At 48.2% G+C, this 18184-nt stretch overlaps 1 protein-coding gene across 3 annotated transcripts in view; it reads left to right on the top strand.

The window, feature by feature from the left end:
* The window catches only part of LOC119450404 (elongation of very long chain fatty acids protein 4), a 70044-nt gene that overhangs the window by 45536 nt on the left and 6324 nt on the right, over window positions 1-18184 (top strand). Inside the window, exon 1 of one of the 3 annotated variants that reach the window (XM_049665859.1) lies at window positions 4761-4896. The exons of the other annotated variants lie outside the window; for them this stretch is intronic. The gene's annotated coding sequence lies outside the window, so the exon portion shown is untranslated. Of the gene's footprint in view, window positions 1-4760; window positions 4897-18184 lie in introns of those variants that run through there. 3 annotated transcript variants of the gene reach the window in all.

Raw genomic sequence — 18184 nt, 5'->3', positions numbered from 1 at the left:
TATTCTAGGGCAGGTCTTATAAGAGTTTTATAGGCAGTTAGTTTCGTTGCAGGAGGTGCATTATCTATAATTATGACGTTGGGCTAAATGTTAATTAAAATATAAGGTTATATGCCGACAACTGCGTTGTATACCGAGAGATTAATAAGTCAGACCATACTGCACTCTTGCAGCATGCTCTCGACCACATTTTAACCTGGTGTAGGAAACGGAAAATGTCCTTAAATCGTATCAAAATGCAACCTTGTCTGTTTTGGCAGAAAAATAGCAGCGTATCTTGTACCTAAACGATAAAAATATTGCTGTGCCTGAGAATGCGAAGTACTTGGGCGTAACATTCACACCGGATTTAACCTGGAACATGCACGTGGAATCCACAATCTTAAAGGCAGGTCAGGTCGAACGCTGAATTTTATTAGACGAAACTTTAAAAGCGTGCCTCAGGAAATTGAGCGAATTTTATATACCAGCAATGTTCGACCAATTCTTGAGTATGCCGCTGCGCTAAGTGACCTGAACGCCGATAAAACCTTTAGAAAATTGGAAGCAATTCAAAACCGATTAGCACGCTTCGTCATTAACTCGTCGGCTATCGCTCTAGTGTATACGTACGTACCACAGCTGTAAAGAATACGCTATCATCGGAATCAGTCAGAAGCCATCGTGCATTGCTCAGGCCACCCGCGTGCCTACTACAAACAGCGATGTGAATTCCTTTAATTGAATGTCTCATGGTTGTTTATCGCTTGGTTGTCCAAGGTTTTTTCCTGAATTTATTAAGGCGAAAGTCTTATATGTCTCATGGTGAGGTCTCCGTTTCAAGGCCGTTTCAAAACCGCATCATCCACACGAAATGATCCTTTCAGGATAAGAGGCGATAATGCGCACAAAACCGCGATTAAGGTTGGAAGAATGATTAAGCAAGTGAACTGAAGTGATAATGGGTATACAGAGATGTGAATGAGGTTAATTAAGAGTGAATTGATGGTGAATTAAAGGGGTTTAGTTGGATGATAGGAGTCAAACGAAAAGTAATGATGACATAGAGTGAGCTAAGATAATTAAGAGTAAATGAGAGTGAATTCAGAGCGAATGAAGGTGAATGAAGCAGTAAAGAGTGATCAAAATTGGAGATTTTGAGTGATAGAGCAAACCAAGTGTGATGAAGTGAAACCGAGATGATAGAGTGAATGAAGGTGAACCAAGCAGTCATAGGGTGAATCAAGATTGAATCAAGTGTCCATTAAGACGAGAACAAGGGGTTATGGAGTGGGGGAGTGACTTGCAAAAAAATTAATGTGGGATTTAAGGGTCCAAGTAAGAGTGCTGAGTCACGGTTCGAGTTTGGTGAATCGTAGGAAGGGTGACTTGCAATAAAAAATGATGAGTTGCAAGAATGACTGTAAATTGTGGTTTCAGAGTGATGATGACTCAGCAAAAAAAAAAAAGCGGTCTTCGTGTCATTGAGTTAGCGGTGCTCGGGCTTCAAGTCGTCGTACTTGTAGCATAAGGGACCCCTAGTAATTTTTTCTTGATGTGTTGCATTCACAACATCGATTATTTTGCAGTTAGTAGCACTAGTAAAGTGATTTAAGGCCCATTCCCACCGGCGACTGGCAGCGGTCGCGCGACCAAGTTGGTCGCAAAGCGACCAGTCGCAAATAGTCGCTTTTCTCGAAAAGCTACTATTTTGTGTCAGTCGCTCAACCGCATTCGCAAAACTGCTGAACCAATCAGATGCGCAAGAACAGGACCTGCGCAGAGCTGTATACGCTGATACTTATTTTACGTCGCGATGCAATCGTGACCATATGAGGACTGGCAGGTTGCACTTGCCGTTGTGAGCACCGGTCACCTTCAGTCGCGTTTTGGTCGCCAGTCGCATATGATCACGCGACCTCCTCAAGTCACCGGTGTGAATGAGCCTTTAATGTTTGGCTTTAGCGTCCCTTTATTCGCGACTCCAAGTAATATCACTCGCCGCCTAACGGCCGCGCCGAGAACCAGCCGATCCAGGTTCAGGCTTGAAGCGAAAGAGAGTCTCCTATCACAGCATGCGCTGAATGCGTCGTAGTTCTCAAGACTTCGTGATGCCGCCGTGAACAAACCCGAAAAAGAAACAAAGGCAGATGTCGAAAGACTTTTATTGCATATCATTATGCGTGTAATAATAGCCGTGGAAAGACAGCGATGTATGATTTCATCGTTTCCCAACAGAAGCATCGCCGAGTCGCTCGCCGTACATCGCCGAGCGACTTAGATTCTAAGAAACTTGCGCATTGGGAACAGATGACTGATACTATGCTGGTTTATTCGAAACACTTCACGCGAGAGGACTTCTTTCTTCCCTGCGAGCAGACCATTGCTTTCTTTTTATATGTCTTAAATATCTGTCGCGGGTAGCCAGGTTCGGAACGAGGTCAACATTCACAAAGATCTATTATGTACTTTCCACGGAATTGTTTCCCATTATTGTATCGGCAGGAAGACATTCCCCCCTCCACCCCCACCCTAAATTAAACAAACCTCAGGCTAGCACACTCAGACTTCTGCAAACCCGTTCGTATCCCACTCCTCGGTCCCTTAACAGGATAGACCCTGACCATGCACTCACAGACGTGCCCCAAATGTGGTCATGACTCATGCTCTTTTGATCACATGCTCTGGTTGTGCCCAGCCCTTAACGCCTCTTCCCCCATCACGAAAGAGCAATGGAAGGAATCCCTCAAGAGCAGCAATCTTCAAATTCAACTTCAGGCTGTCCAGAGGGCCCACGACATCGCGACGGAACTTCGTCTCCCGATCCCATCGTGGGCGGAGCCACCGACTTAATCTGGGGGAGCCTTCGGCTCCTCTAGATCTCAGTTCTTGAGGACTCAAATAAAGTTCTTGTCATGTCGTCTTGCTGCGTTTAAAATCACGGAGTCTACTTTGTTTAGGCATGGCGCTTTAATAAAGTAGAGTGATGTACGCTTAAGCTTCATTTGTTTTTGTTAGTTTATAGTTTTCTACGTCAGCATTGTGTTACTAGAGCTTTAGGAAGCAGGAATATTGAAGCTAATTTACGTTTGACCGTAAGCACGACAGCAAGAATGATAACTAGCTCGGAAGGTCTGAAGTTGATCATGACACATGTTATGCCGCGAGGCGACATATCGTTTTGATAGCATGCTTCAGTTTATCGGTGTAAGTAGAAGGTGCCGCTTTCTCAATCAACGCGATCAGTTGATAGTTTATTTGCTCGCAGGAAACTTAGAAGCAACTGTAAACAGCGCTCGTTCCAGCTTTGGAGCATGCGACTTGCGCATGCGCAGTGCCACACAAACTCAGCTTGGTCCCCCAATCGGTTCTTATTTCCTTCTCGCGGTTCACCGGCGTTTGATAATTCCTACAGGCAGCAGGTGTATATTGCATCACCAACCCTGGGCCCTACCTCGAGCATGCGTACTGCAAACACGAGCAAACTCCGGTCATTGCATGGACGCAGACGAGCTGATCACACGGATCGGCTAGCTCTAACGAGAAAGGTGCACCCCGTGTCACAAACGGAGCTCTCGTTTGTTTTTATCATAAGACTCGGTAACATTACAGCTTTTAGCCTCGTTCGGTCGGTGCACTATATCCGCATCTAGCTGCTGAAAGCACGACAGACATTACTGCCGATATATTGTGGGATGCTGCGCGATCGATATACTGTAACACGAGTCGCAGTTGCCTATGAAGGGTCGAAAACAGTCAAGTATCGTACCTGTATTGGTGGAATGACGCCGTTAACAAGTGCTTGTACCTTTCCGAGAGGCCCGCTCAGCACAAACACTTTCATTTATTAACCTGCGGCTCGCTTGAAGGGCTCTTTGTCTTTAAAAAAAAACTCTGATGCGGCTTGTTGGGCAGGCCGGACGTTTGCACGCGCAGCGCAACTATTTCCGTGGTTTCGTCGCCGAACTCCTCGAGACCGGTCTAAATACAATGATCGGCAGCAACGAACCACTTAGATCCTGAAAAGGTGTCGCCAGCACTACTTTCGTTCGCAAAGTGAGCAGGCAACAAAGCCGAGATGAACCGCAGCACAACGACGTACCACGCTTTTCTCAAAAAAAAAAAAAAAAATGCCGAACGGTGTCGTGATCACCGGCACTCTAAAAGTTGACTTGCACGCGCTTTGCGTACGGCGTTGCAAGAGTATACGTGCACGTGCTCGAAGTCACGACGAAATTTCCACCTTTTCTGTGGCCTACTGCTCCTTCCTACCCCGGCAACGAGCGAGGTCATACCTTCGCGGACACTGACCAGCTTGAAATCCCGCTCGAAAAGTCCCCACGACGGCGTCGTGGCCACAGCCAAACAACTTATTGTTCCGAGTACTGCTCTAAAAGGAGCAGCAGCGACGCGGTTCTATGCCAAGCACAGCGCCCCGTCGGTTCTTTTTCTTGGCGCCTCTCGAAAGGCGCGCAACTGACTTGACTATTATTAAACGGGAGCCGAAGCGAATCCGGATTCTGACCGAATATTCCCGGTGGTTCTTCCACGTACGACACAGCAAGGGCAGCAGACTGCATTCGGTACGCGGAACGCACGAGCACTCGCTCGTGCGTTCGCTCTTCGCTCGGACTTGTCTTTAAAAGCCATGCACATCACACAACGAACTGCTTTCCACGTGACTGTGCGTGTGTGTATGTAGGCGGCGCTAAGCAACACGTACCTGACATGGAAAAGAGAAACGGCGGAGGGCACTGGGTCTCGGGAAAGAACTCGTAGCGCGAATGTTGGCGAGTCTGCCTTGCTGAGAAGCGCCAAGCGGAATTGGGCCGAGAGTCTCCTTGAACGCGACAGACGTACGACGCGTGAGGCCAGAAGCCGGAGCGTACTCTCAACATTACTCGTGAAATAAGCAAGGTACGTCCCTTTGGGATTTCTGGTTCATTTTATTCCCTCCGTATACTGACACTGATTCGATCTGCCTCTGTCATTAGCATTGTAAATTCAGCAGTTGTGGCCACGTCCTTCTTAGAGCATCGGGAAACTGTCTATAGATCCACTATGTTGGGCAGGGAAGTTCTCCGAAATCCGTCATGTTGTCGAAGCTTCCACATTTTCTCGTTTGAGCCAAACTGAGGTTGAGTAGCTTTGTTTCTTTTTTTTTTTTCCTGCTTACAGGAGAATGTAGGAGCCCCACACATCAAGTAAACAAAACTAACAAAACTTATGTAAGCCGGTGCCAGTTATGAATCAATCAGAGTGGATGAGTATTATTTCGAAACAGTATTTGCTTTTTAGCGGGGTATAAAAAACAAGGTTGATTGTTGGTTTTTAAGAAAACTAAGAAAGAAAGGACAAGAAAAGAAACGTAGATGTTTCCTATTATTATTATTATTATTATTATTATTATTATTATTATTATTATTATTATTATTATTATTATTATTATTATTATTATTATTATTATTATTATTCTTTCGCGCTCAAGTCCCCGCGCCCGTGACAATTAATTTCACGATATTTTCGGCTATTTCGGGCAACTAATGCGCCGGAGAGTTTTTCAGTAGGTGGACAGTTTGAGCCTCTGCTCATTTTAATACGCAATCTAATCATTCTCTATTCGTAAAGAATTAGCAAGCCCCGGGCTTGAGGCTGTCAAAAATGCATTATCACATGAAAGGTATGTTGGCGCGGTAACTTCAAGGCTGGCACCCATCTTTTATTTATTGGCGGACACTCTGGCTATAGCAAAGATTCCGCTCACGGTAATACTGACCTTCTCGGTACTGCACAAGTGCAAACTACACCAATCTAGCTATTATACTATTTTTATCTTTAGCGTCCTTGTCAAATCAACAGGGCTGTGGATTCTGTTTGATCCTGCGCTAACGGACGCAATGCAATTAGTGCGCCCATAATAGGTAGTTTTAGATTAGAGGGACGCAAGCGTAGAGGCCCGCTAGCGCTTGCGTCCCCCTAATCTAAAACTATCTATTATGTACGCTGACTGAATATACCTACGGAAAAACTCGAAACCAACATCACCCACGTACCCTCAGCGAAGGTTCACTTCGCTTTCTCAGCAGACCTTGAACACCTCTGCGCGAATGTGTGTTTGCAGTGCCGTTTGGCTTGGTTTGGTGCCTATATCCCAGTTCCGCGAGCCTTCCTTGTTTCTTTCTTTTCTTCTTTTCTTTATTTGTGCCTTTAAGCTGTCGCGGCCGCCGTTTATGCATGAAAGAGCTTTCGAGGAGGAAAGTTCAAACAAGCCTATACACCGAAAAGCAAAACCTTGCGGCTTCGCACTTTTCTCTGAAACAGCCAAGTGCACATTTGTCCACGAGGACACCGTTTTCGTCGTCTGCTTCACGATCTGCTCGCGCGACTGTCGTCTGCACGATTCCTGCACGTATACTGAGTCGCAGCACGCGCAAACTCGGGTTTACTATCTACGTTCGAATGATCGTTATATGGTTCCTATACGCGTCGACGTAGCAGTCGTGCAATCCACAGGTATATAGCTGTCGCCGGGGCTCGCCCATCAATCAGATGCACTTCCCCGCAATGCAATTCTTGTCGCGGATGTCAGCAGTCGTTGCGCGTATACGGCAGCGGCGTTCCCACTATGTATGTATGCCCTTGAACTTGTTTCGCATCTGTCTAGCCGGCCTCGCCCGCCCTGGCGAATATATGCTGCGGGGGGGGGGGGGGGGGGGGGGGGGCGCTGGCGATCATTTACGCGTTGCCAGAGTAGCGGTCGCTTTGACTCGCTCGTCAGCAGTTTGCGGAAAAGGAAGAAAGAAAAAGAAAAGCAGGCGGAACTTTCTTCGTCTCACCTTTCGCGCGCACGCCCGCGGACTGGCGGGTTATACCCATCGCAGGGCGCGTTGCGCTGGGATTGAAAACCAAACGTGCCACGCACGTTCCGCTAGGCTCGGCCTGCATCTTATTTCCTCGGCCGGCAATATGCTAATCAGGAGCTGACGAGCGTTATATAAGGCTGTTTTATCTCCTCGGCGCGCCAAGTATAGAAATCATCGCGCCTGACTCGAGCGTATATTCTGGAAGACGCGATCTCAAGGACCGGCAAAGTGCATGATGCGGCGCGCTTGAGTTACGACGACGTCGTGTGGACATAACAGTCGCGCCGCGCCAAACGTTTTAGCGCTTGTGACTTCAAACGTCGCACCGGGCACTGGGTTCGTAGAAATCCTTGGCGCGCTCGTATATGCATGATGCCCACGTGTCGTCAGTCCGTGTGCTGCGAAGCAAAAATGTTTCAGCGGGTGGTTCTGGGCCACGTAAACGCGAAAATGTCAGCCTCACTGAATACTTCGGTCGGCTCTGCTATTTTGCTGACAGTTTTAAAGCTGTACTGAAGAGGAGTATTCTGAGTGTACTCGTATTTGTGTAGTGGCGTGGACATCGCTTAGATGTTTATTGTCCGCGACCTTGTGACTTGTCTGCCGGCAGACTTTTGGAGGCAACTGCGGGCACGTTCCTTTTGCTGTGCCCCCATGCTTCACCACTATAGGTCTGACACGGAGGGCTTCTGGCAATTAAGCAGAGCGATGCGACCCCACGCGAGGGAGGGGGTCTTAGATGCCGCCACAGAACAATGAATGATATACGCTGTTGTTTCGAATTTGTTTTATTTTAAAATACAGTCGAACCCGGACAGACCGAACCCTCATATAACGAATTATTGGGTATATGGAACAGCTGTAAAATCCCCTTGATAAATTCTGTACAAGTTGTTTTAATTTATTTTATGTGTCGAATTACCTATATATCGAACTTTTTTGTGATCCCCTTCATATTCGATATATTCGGGTTCGACTAGATGTATCCGTTTGGAGGTTATACGGAAGTTCATGTCTGGGCAGAGCATAGTCAGTCGCGGGCAGCCAATGGGATTGAACTGTGAACTGTTAGCAACTTCTCGCCTGGGTTAGTCTGCCGGCTGCCGGCAAAATAGGCGCTGCCAAAACATTTTTTAAAGTAATCTTTTCTTTGCCGACACTCTCGCGTTTGGCGTAGCTGCTACTGGGTCGGTCGGCCGCGTTCCGGTGGATACATTCGTGGATAAACATTGCGAACGTTACATGTGTGCGCCGAATGCGTGTATAGCAGCAAATGAGCGTATGTTATAACCATGCAAGCTGTTGAATGAAAAAAAAAAGAAAGATTTATAACAGCACGGCGCAAATAACTATAATATATGCGGAGTTCGGTCGCCAGAGGTCCGACGACCGAACACCGTAGGTCTTAAAAGTGTATCTTGCATCGCATTTTTTTTTTTTCGTTGAACAGCTTGGCTAACGTTATCTGGGACAACTATAAACCCAGTGTGCGGGGCGACAAGGTAGCGCCAGTAAGTGCACCGCTGCTCTGCCTAATAGAAAAAAAAACTGTCTAAAACTTGAACATGAATGTCGGCTCACATGTATCTCTAAAGCACACCGACCTCCCAATGAAATAGCACATTATATTCAGCGGCTTCTTCAATTTACTTGTCTTTCGTAGACTTGGCCATTTCGTATGTGCCCCACTGGGTGTGTGCTCATTCAGGGTCAATCCTCCAGGATTGTCATGTGCCAATGTGACAACACGAGGTAGAGAATCCTTGAACGTATACGTTATGGATATGTGTCGCACTTCCCTCTATATAAGCATCGCCTTCGTCACATCGCTGCGTATAGACTGTTTCACAATGTGCGCCCGTAAAATTTTGTGCTTGTGCTCTGGCATATTTTGTGAGCGGCGTATAGTGCAGAAACATAAAGATTACACGTAAGGTTATTGACGTGGCCTTCGAGGTGGATAAACGTAAACATGGCACGAGGTTGCACGCCGCACAAGATGAAAGTAAACGCAATTGTGCTCATCGCCGCTAGGTGTATAGGATTCAATATTTAAAAAAAAACATTAAGTCTTGGGTTTTTACGCTCCTATATCACGATCTTTAGTATGAAGCATCGGGTTTATTAAACACACCTTAACTAAAGCTTCGCTTCACATATATTCTAACATTTGTGTTACAATATGCATGGCCTTTTCTTTCTTTCTTTCTTTCTTTCTTTCTTTCTTTCTTTCTTTCTTTCTTTCTTTCTTTCTTTCTTTCTTTCTTTCTTTTTTTCTTTCTTTCTTTCTTTATTTTTTTTTGTATGGAACAGAGATAAATAAAGCAGCCCAGACAGTTTCTACATCATTCTCTCTACAGCGACTAATTCACAAGAGAGTTTAAGCGTATATCGGTTTCCAGGGGTGTTATTCTGGACATTCCGCCGTATATTGTGGAATTCGCCATGTTGTCGTCTCCCTGATCGGCTCAAAACGTCGGCGTGAATGAATATGACAGGGTCCCGAATAACGCCCCCGGTTATGTCGGGATCTGGGCCCCGAGCCCAAAGCGGCGTCGGCGAACGCAATTCGCAAGCACGAGTGCTAAGCCAGCACCTTTCTTACGTCCGTCCGGTTAACCTCTCCGCCTTTCCTTGTTTATCCCTCTCTTGACAAGCGTCGTGATCTGAGCGAAAGCTGTCCCAAATGTGAGTCGATTCGTGGTCCCGAATCACCAGGCGCACGCACGTGCTTCGACGTTTCCCATTATACCAGATTGGCGAGCCTTGCTCATGAAGTTTCTAAACCGTAAGAGGTGCGTGTCTATCCCAGCCTTCTCAACAATGTCAGAGTGCATGGGTAGCGATACGACAGCGCGCAACCTTCTGCTCGGACAACGCAAGAGTTTGTGCCTAGCCCTGCCCATGCACTGGCCAAGCTTTGGGCCAAACTACTCTCGGACCAGCACCAAGGTATCCTTAAGGCTCATTCACACTAGGCCGACACAACACCGATTTTGGTCTGCCGACTGTTGCATGGCGACAGCAGTTTACAGGACGGAAAACGCTGTGAAAAACGCTTTAAAAAAAAAGGAAAACGCTGTCGCCAACAATCGGCAGACCAAAATCGGTGTCGTGTCGGCCTATATAGCGTGAATGAGCCTTTACAAAGAACGCGCTTGCTGCATGCAAATCAAGCACGACTTGCAGCTCCCAAATCATGCACCTCCTAAACTGAACTATAGTTCCGGAGGTGCGGCAGCATGCTGTCAGTTTCACCAGGGCAACATGGTGTCGTTCGCACGTCGCCGTTCGGTTTTAGGCTTCGTGCAGGCAGTGTTGCCAGATGGCACCGAGTGACATAGCCAAAACAGATGGATACTATAGCCCAAAAGTAGCCAACCATGTAGTCGGGCCTCGGTAGCTTGTAGCCAGAATGTAGCCATCATTTCTTCTAGTGTAATATGGCAAAAAAAATGAGTCATGGAAAGAAACTCGTAATGTTTTATTATTATTATTATTTGCAAGTAAATGTGCTAACTGAAAGCATGATATAATCGGCCAAACCTGGTGTTGACTAGACTAGCACACAGCAGAAAAAGTAAAATAGATCACATATACAAGCATCAAGCACACGCCCAAGGAAAGGGGTTGACTATACAAGAGGTAAAGCACACGAAGAAAAAATATCAAATACAAATCATTCACCATGGTTGCCCAGTAGCTAACCGCACGCACTATTTCTAGCCAACATGATGATGACGATGATTATATCGTGCTCTTCCCTTTGTAACGGGTGGACGTAGAAATTAGGCCCTAGCACAAAACCCGGTGCATCGTGCCATGCCTTGGACGCAGATGCGGAAATAAACAGAAAAAGGTTGCATCAACAGCTCGTCGAACGCACCGAGAATCTTAAAAGATACTTTTTTACGATTCCCGATCCACATAAAGATGCAGCCCAAAAATAGCCACATAGCCAACTCATCTAAAACACAGCCAAACGAAAATTTAAGTAGCCCAATTTGGCTACAAATAGCCCAATCTGGCAACACTGCGTGCAGGACGGGTTGATCGCATTTCCTAGCTGTCCTTGTGGAAGAGGTATAGTGCAGTGCTCGTGTTGTAGGAGGCGGTTTTGCGTGAACACGGAACTGGCATCGAACTGCAATGAACAAGTTCGCGGACCACAGTACGACTCAAACGGATCTAAGATCACACATGCTACCAAATCTCGGTTAGCCATGCGCGCGCAAAACATGGCCTCCGAGGTTGGATGGCGAGATTGTTGCGACCTCGGAGGTCAGGCATTCGCGCTTGTGCTTCTCAAAGTTATCGCCACATGTGCTTGCCACGTGAAGTTGTGCAGCGTTGCTGCCACCGTGTCGGGGCAGGCGCGCTGAAGGAAGAACGCAACAGACAACCGTCCAAGCCCCATACCAAGAAGCCCCCGTTTATTGTCAGCGAACCCTTTATATATCCTGGCGGGCGGTGGCGCCTACGGCGAGCTCGGACGCCGCAGCCGTCTTGGAACGCGGGCGTCGCTCGGTGGGACGCCGGTGCGCATTCATCGGAGTGCTGGTTGCGTTTGATGCAACGCCACATCTTCCTTCTTTTCTTTTTTTTTTCCTTTTTTTTTAGTCTTGGATCTGTCCGGCAATATCACTGCACTGGTACAAACAGTCACACTGGTCACACAATACAGCACTTTCGACACTGGACACGCTACAAGCACACATGAAGCGTGACACCAAAATTTTCACTGCTCGCATCCGTAACGTTCCGCTACAGTCACTCTTCTTCCCGAGCGTGTCATGTAAGCACTCGATTGATCCACAGGCAACGGAACAAGCTGTCTCTCTTTACCATCATCTGACCCGGCATTCTGCTCGCTTGGCAGATGACCAAATTTCTGGCTGTGCTGGGCGAGCTTACGCCCTGTGGCAAGTCGTGACTTCCTGCCTCGTCATCAGCCTTCGGCTCAAGCCGCACGAGAGCCCTCCGATTTCTCCCGATTTGTACGCCAGATTCCATTCTGACGAAGTAGGACCTTGGTCTCTTGGCGTGTTGTATGACAACGCCTGCTGCTTTACAGTCGTTCACCCACACCCACAGTATTCCACTCCTGGCAGCAGGGGTGGAATACTGCGGGCAGCATGACGGCGATTGAAGTTCGTCCTCTGCTTCTCCCTGACATTTGTTATTGTGGGGTTTAGAAAAATAAAATAAAATATTTACCCCTGGCTTCTCCCTGACAGCACGATCTTAGGCGCGAACCCTTTTCATGTTGACGACCTTGGGCGAAAGCTTTATGTGGTGCAGGGGAATCGTAGTACGTAGTCTCCGGCCCATCAAAAGTTTGGCTGGAGTTTTCCCCAAAGGTCCAGGAGTATCCCTGTACCATAATAAGGTCAGGTGTGGGTCATGGGATTCCTGAATAAGACCCTTTATCGTCTTAACCATCCTCTCCACCTCTCCGTTGGCCTGTGGGTATCTCGGGCTGGACATGACATGCCGGAATCCATATTCTTGAGAAAAGCAGCGAAATTCTCACGAGATAAACTGTGTTCCATAGTCCGAAAACACTGTTTCAGGAATACCATGGCGTGCAAAGATGCTCTTAAACTGGTTTACTACGTCGTCACTGTCGTTGCTGCAAGGCGAGCAACTTCCGGATATCGTGACAGGTAATCAACAACAACCAGATAGTCCGCACCCTTCATTTGGCAAAGACCAATGCCGACTTTCTGTCAAGGCAGCATCGGCGTGTCGGACGAGACCATTGGTTATGTGGCCTGTTCGCGCGATATACAGCACTCTCGGCAGTTTGTTACTAACTTTGCTAGCTCCGAGCTTTGTCCCGGCCACCACACGAACTCGCGCGCGCGCGCATGATGCCCTGGTGACCATCATGAAGCGAAGCGGAGCCTTGCGGAGCGGTGCGTTTATGAGGCCTTCGCGAATGTAGGCGCCATGGTTAGTTATGAACGCCCCTTCCAAGTCGCTGCTACTCGAGCTACAACTTGGCTGAAAGTTTTCCACAGTGCACAGAGGACCATGTTGTATGAAAGAGCATGCATGAGCTCAACTTACTTTCAGTTGCCCACCGCGGTATAGCTCAGTGATTATGGCTTCCCGCTGCTGAACACGAGGATGCAGGTTCGATCCCTGCTGCGGCGGCCGCAGTCCGATAGGGGCGGAATGCAAAAACGCTCATGTACTGTGCATCGCATGCATATAGGGTGCACGTTTAAAGGGGCCCCGGAACTCTTTTAGGCTGCTGTGAACATGTCAGCCAAATATTGCTGTACTGCATGCAGCAGGGATTAACAATCTCACGTAAAACGCAGCGAAAAATCGCTTGCTCTCGCTCCCGCAACGCGGCCGTCATAATGCGTCATCGAAAGCACCTAGCCCACCAACGCTATTTGTTGATTTCGTTATCGCGAGAGCATTCTTAGCAATACATAATTGCTCATTTTGAGTTAAATAAATGAAAAATATATATGTCTGCGATCTCAAAAAGTTCACCGAAGATTACGATATTCCCCAATGCGAAATTTAAGCGCAGCTCTATACGCGTTTTCATTTCGCGATATATTGACTGGCGCGGACAACCTGCCTCGTGCGGCACGTTGCAAACGGAGCGAAGTGTGGTGCGACTGCCTCGCTAATCGGGATATCGCGAAAGGCAGCGCGTGGGTGACGCGTGAGACGCGATTCACAGCTGCCGCCGCTGGCAGACCTCCACTCATGCAACGCTTTGTTTCCATAAATGGTATCGCTGGAGGCGCCCACCGCATGCCATTGGTGAAAAGCGACGGCGCGCTCCTCTGGCGCCATCTCTTAGCGATCGTCGCCCGTCTTGCGCGGCACTACGCTTTTCTTCTCACGCTTTCGCCATACCCTCCTCCTCCTCCGCCTTCCTCCTCGCGCTCTATTCGCTCTCGCCGTCTTTCATCGCCCGCTGCGCGCCGCGTTCGCTCGCATCTTTCCCTGTGTTTGTTCGCTCGGTTACCAGGTACGACGCCGACGCTCGTCGCAGGAACGGGCGCCTAAGAGCTGGGCTCTAAAAGACAGAACAATCATTTCGTCTTTGCACTGCCCGTAGCTGCGTCAGTTGCGCGTGACCTCCGAGATGGAAGCGGCGTGCTGCGTAGCGTAGTCTACAGCGGCCGCCACGCGGGGCGTCGCGACGAGCGCCTTCACCGCTGCGACACTCAACGTTTGGCCGGGGCTCGCGAAGCGGATCAAGTACGAAAGCCAGACCACCCTAGCCCTTGTAATTTGTTTATCGGTCCGTATATGCAGGGTGTCCTCACTATCATGCACCAAGATTTAAAGATATGCAAATGCCACGTAGCTGGATAGAGTCACGGTAATGTTGTTTGCCGTTGCTTGGAGATACATTATTTCTTGCATTCCGCCTATTTACATAATTAGTCTTAATTAATCAACTTCTAAAACGTTGTAATTAGACGAAAAAAGTGTCAATGACAAAATTGTAGGGAGACATGAAAAACTCCCGATACAGCTTTCTGTTGCTACATACGTGCTACATAAATGTGTTTTTCCGAGCGTGAAAGAAAGAGGCACACGCAAAGTGACTCGGGCGGCCCGTCGCGCGGCCATTCAATGCACGTAAGAAGACTTAAGTGCCTCTGTAACTTTTCTTTTTCTCAACGTAGTTATCATCCGACGCGAACGAGCGGCTCGGTTGACCTGGTCTGTTGTAGCGGCGAGTAAGGATGCCATTAGAAAGTCTGACTTGTGCCCTCTCGTGCAGAACGTCGCACACGTGTAGCCTCTCTATAGCCTTGGCTAATGTGCGTTGTGTTTCGTTTGCAGTAGCACTAGAAGGGTCCAGTTTATCAAGACACACACAACACACACACACACACACACACACACACACACACACACACACACACACACACACACACACACACACACATATATATATATATATATATATATATATATATATCGGGGGTATCGCGTGCCAAAACCAGAATCTGATTATGAACCAAGCCGTAGTTAGCGACTGCTGATTATTAACGCGATAGCGTTAAGGACCCCATGTCGCAGAAAATCCGGTGTCGGCGGCGTTATCCGTTAGAGAGAATTATATTTAGGTATATGTATAGGCCACGTCTTGCTATATGACATGCGGTATATGCGGGTTATATTGGCACACCATTCTATCACTCAAGTTGCTCATACCTACAAAGTTACAAAGTTATTCCTCAGAATCTTGAGGATGACAGCCCAGAAACAAATGGCATGAAACAAAACACCGACAGCGCATGCCTTTTATGTTCAATCTTCTCAGAGTGAAATATTTAAAAGTGCGAAGCAATAATATAAACCTGAAAATGATGCAATTTTTTGGCGCGGTTGTGCACTACCTCCGGGATCGACCCATGCAAGAGGCCGCGTTTCTACCAGAAAGCTCGCCTTCGTGCATATCGTTCAGCGCCAGCGTTTCCCGGTAACCATTAAGGTTGCATAAGCTGCAGTTGTCGGGAAGCGTAAGAAGCAGTCGGGGCATGCTATCGCGTTCCATTCTCGAAAGCGAAGCTTAAGCGTCCTTAATTTTTTTTTTTTTTTAATGGCCACCTGGGGTTTAACGTAGAGCGTTTTTGCCTTCTGCCGCCACCGGAATGCGGCCCCCGCGTCTGGGTTCGAACCCGCGTGCTCTTGAGCTCAACAGTCTAACGCTATAGGGGGTATGCACTGAACCTTGATCCGCGAGGCGGCGACAGCATCGCCGGGCAGCCGCGCCATGTTTATACGGTCGTCGGTTCGTCCGTGCGTCGCGGAAGTATTGGAGATCACTATCGTCCAAGCCGTCGTGGGGACTTCGCACAAAGCAGTGTCTTGTGCGCGGAGCCGTGAGTGCGTAGAAAGTACTTGAATTAGTGTATCTGCGTGCACGGAGAGACTATACTTGCCGCGAATGTACGCCAATGCAGCAGCGGCATAATGGTTAACTGCGCGGTGTCGCCGTCTTCTTTTATGAGAAGCCACGGTGCGAGCAGATTTTCAGTTCAATGACTGTGAATGACGAAGCTGCGAGTACAAACAGACAGCTTAAGCATCGAGATCTAAAAATTTGAATTCAATTTGAAAATTGTGGTGGCTGCAGATCGAGTTGGAGCACTTGCTACTTTTCAAAATAAAACAATGTTAACGCTAATTTGCACGACGTCAATGAATGGCATTTACGGGACTACGTAAATTCTGACGGTCATTAAAAAGTGAAGAAGTTACAAATACAATATACTTGTTTCTTTCGAAAGCTGCACGTCTCTAATCAGCACATGTACGGCACGCAGCGGTTGTGGAGGTCTAAAAAAAAAACATTTGAAAACAACCGCTGGCAATTGCTGTATCTAATCCTTCTCCGACAGCGACATCCCGTTACCGTGGTTATGGGATGCAAACACAATTCACATGGCTATTTCACAAAAAAAAAATGAGAAAACGGGAACAAAAATAAACGACGGACGCTTGCTCACCTTTCCGACAACAACAATTTGACGAACGGCTGCTGCACCCAGGCGCTCGTCAAATAATTATGGCCTTCCATGGAATTTGTATAATTTTAGTTGCTCGCGCGACATTAAACTTCTTCCGTGCACAAGATAGTCCTTGATGTCGGTGAAATTCACACGAGGCAGCAGCCCGACAACGCGCTGAAGTTCAGCGTCTTTCAGCTCAAGTTGGTCGACGCCGCCGCACAAGCGCACTTTTCATCGTAGCGCAATCGCTCAGGTTCATCTAAACCGCGTGCGTATGCACTTAGGTGCATTATAGTCACCGAACACACCAATTGACTATAAATACTGAAGTGCAAACTTCCGTTGAATCGTCCGTTGCGCTGCTGCCAGCGCCTAGGCCTATAGGCCGCCTAAGGACGGTGACCGCCAAGATAGTGGCAACAACGTTGGTGGCAAACGCGGACGACGGTAGCGCTCCTCGCGGATGACGTCAAGTGCATACACCCTATATACCGCGCGGCGCGGTAGTTTCTGCAAGTGCGTTCTGGCGTCAGGCATAATACAGCACCGCCGAGCACTGTACTGCGCCCGGCGGTGCATTTCAACCCATCCTTTGACGGCGCGTGCCCGTTCTGTGGGGAGGTGGCTGGCACCTTCCACATAGTATGGGCGTGCCAATCAAACCCATCCACCCCCCCCCCCCCCTACCCCAACCCCACCAGAGAGGACTGGGAGGCGGCCCTGCTCGGCTGTCGAGACCTCAAGACCCAAAAGGCCTTGGTTCAACGGACGCGGGCGGCGTTGCTTGCCAATGGGGCCCCGGAATAGGGGCTCCACCATAGTAGTGTGAGGGGAGGAGGCCAATAGGGCCCTAACCCAATCACCTCTCTGCAATCATGTAATGGTTAATAAATGTTTTTCACCACCACCCCGGAAGACTAGATCAGTCTTATCGGAAATTATCCTTATAAAACGACAGAAAGGACGCAGAAATAAAAATATGGGCGGTGATGCAACGTTGAAAATTACCCGCCAGCTCCTCGTAACGTGGTGATGATTTATTGGCATTCCCTTTGAAATGGAGCGGGGGCCAATATAATCACTTAGACTGCTTGAGCTAATCAGGTACTCAATGCTTATCGTTTTAGCATTGTGCCTACATCTCCCATAACCTTCTCTCTCAAAGCTTTTCTATGCCTAACTTGAGCTGTTACCTATATGCCTGTAACGGGCCCGGTCCTATGAATATCCTCCCTGCCTTTTTTTCCACTGATACCCTAGTGTATCTTGTTCATCTGATCGGTGAATGCTTTCACCCGCCTTAAACTTGGCTTCAAATTTCATATTCATAGATTTTGACACCGTCATCTCGAAGCGCGCGTTGGTTATTAATCGGTAAAACAAATCAGGGGGAGCTTCACACTAAGTGGTGCGAAGACTAGACAAACAGCGAAGCTGGTGGCTCTTCCCTAGCTTTAACTTTGCTTTCCTTTGCTTAACTTGGTTTGGCTTGGCTATGGTGGCTAGCCACAATAGCTTCTAGCCACCATAGCTTGGCTGGTTCTTAGCTTTAACCTTACTTAACTTGGCTTGGATGGTTCTTTGCTTTCCTTTGCTTAATTTGGTTTGGCTTGGCTGGTTCTTAGCCAAACTTAGCCGACCACGAGTACCGAGACGATGCTCGGGGTCGGCGCGCAGTCTTCTGAACGCCACTTAATAGTCCGACGTAGCTTGACGCGCGAGCGCGCTCGGCACGGGGCGCCACTAGGCGCCACGCCAGCGAAAGCGCAGCACTCCCCGCGAGGCGTGGCCGACGTATCCGGCGTTCGTCGGCGTGCCCCTGCTGCAGCCGGCGTCGAG

The sequence above is a fragment of the Dermacentor silvarum genome, chromosome 4 (assembly GCF_013339745.2).
Source record: "Dermacentor silvarum isolate Dsil-2018 chromosome 4, BIME_Dsil_1.4, whole genome shotgun sequence".
Taxonomy (NCBI): domain Eukaryota; kingdom Metazoa; phylum Arthropoda; class Arachnida; order Ixodida; family Ixodidae; genus Dermacentor; species Dermacentor silvarum.
The sequence above is the reverse complement of the archived record's forward strand: the minus strand, read 5'-3'. Positions and strand labels throughout refer to the sequence as shown.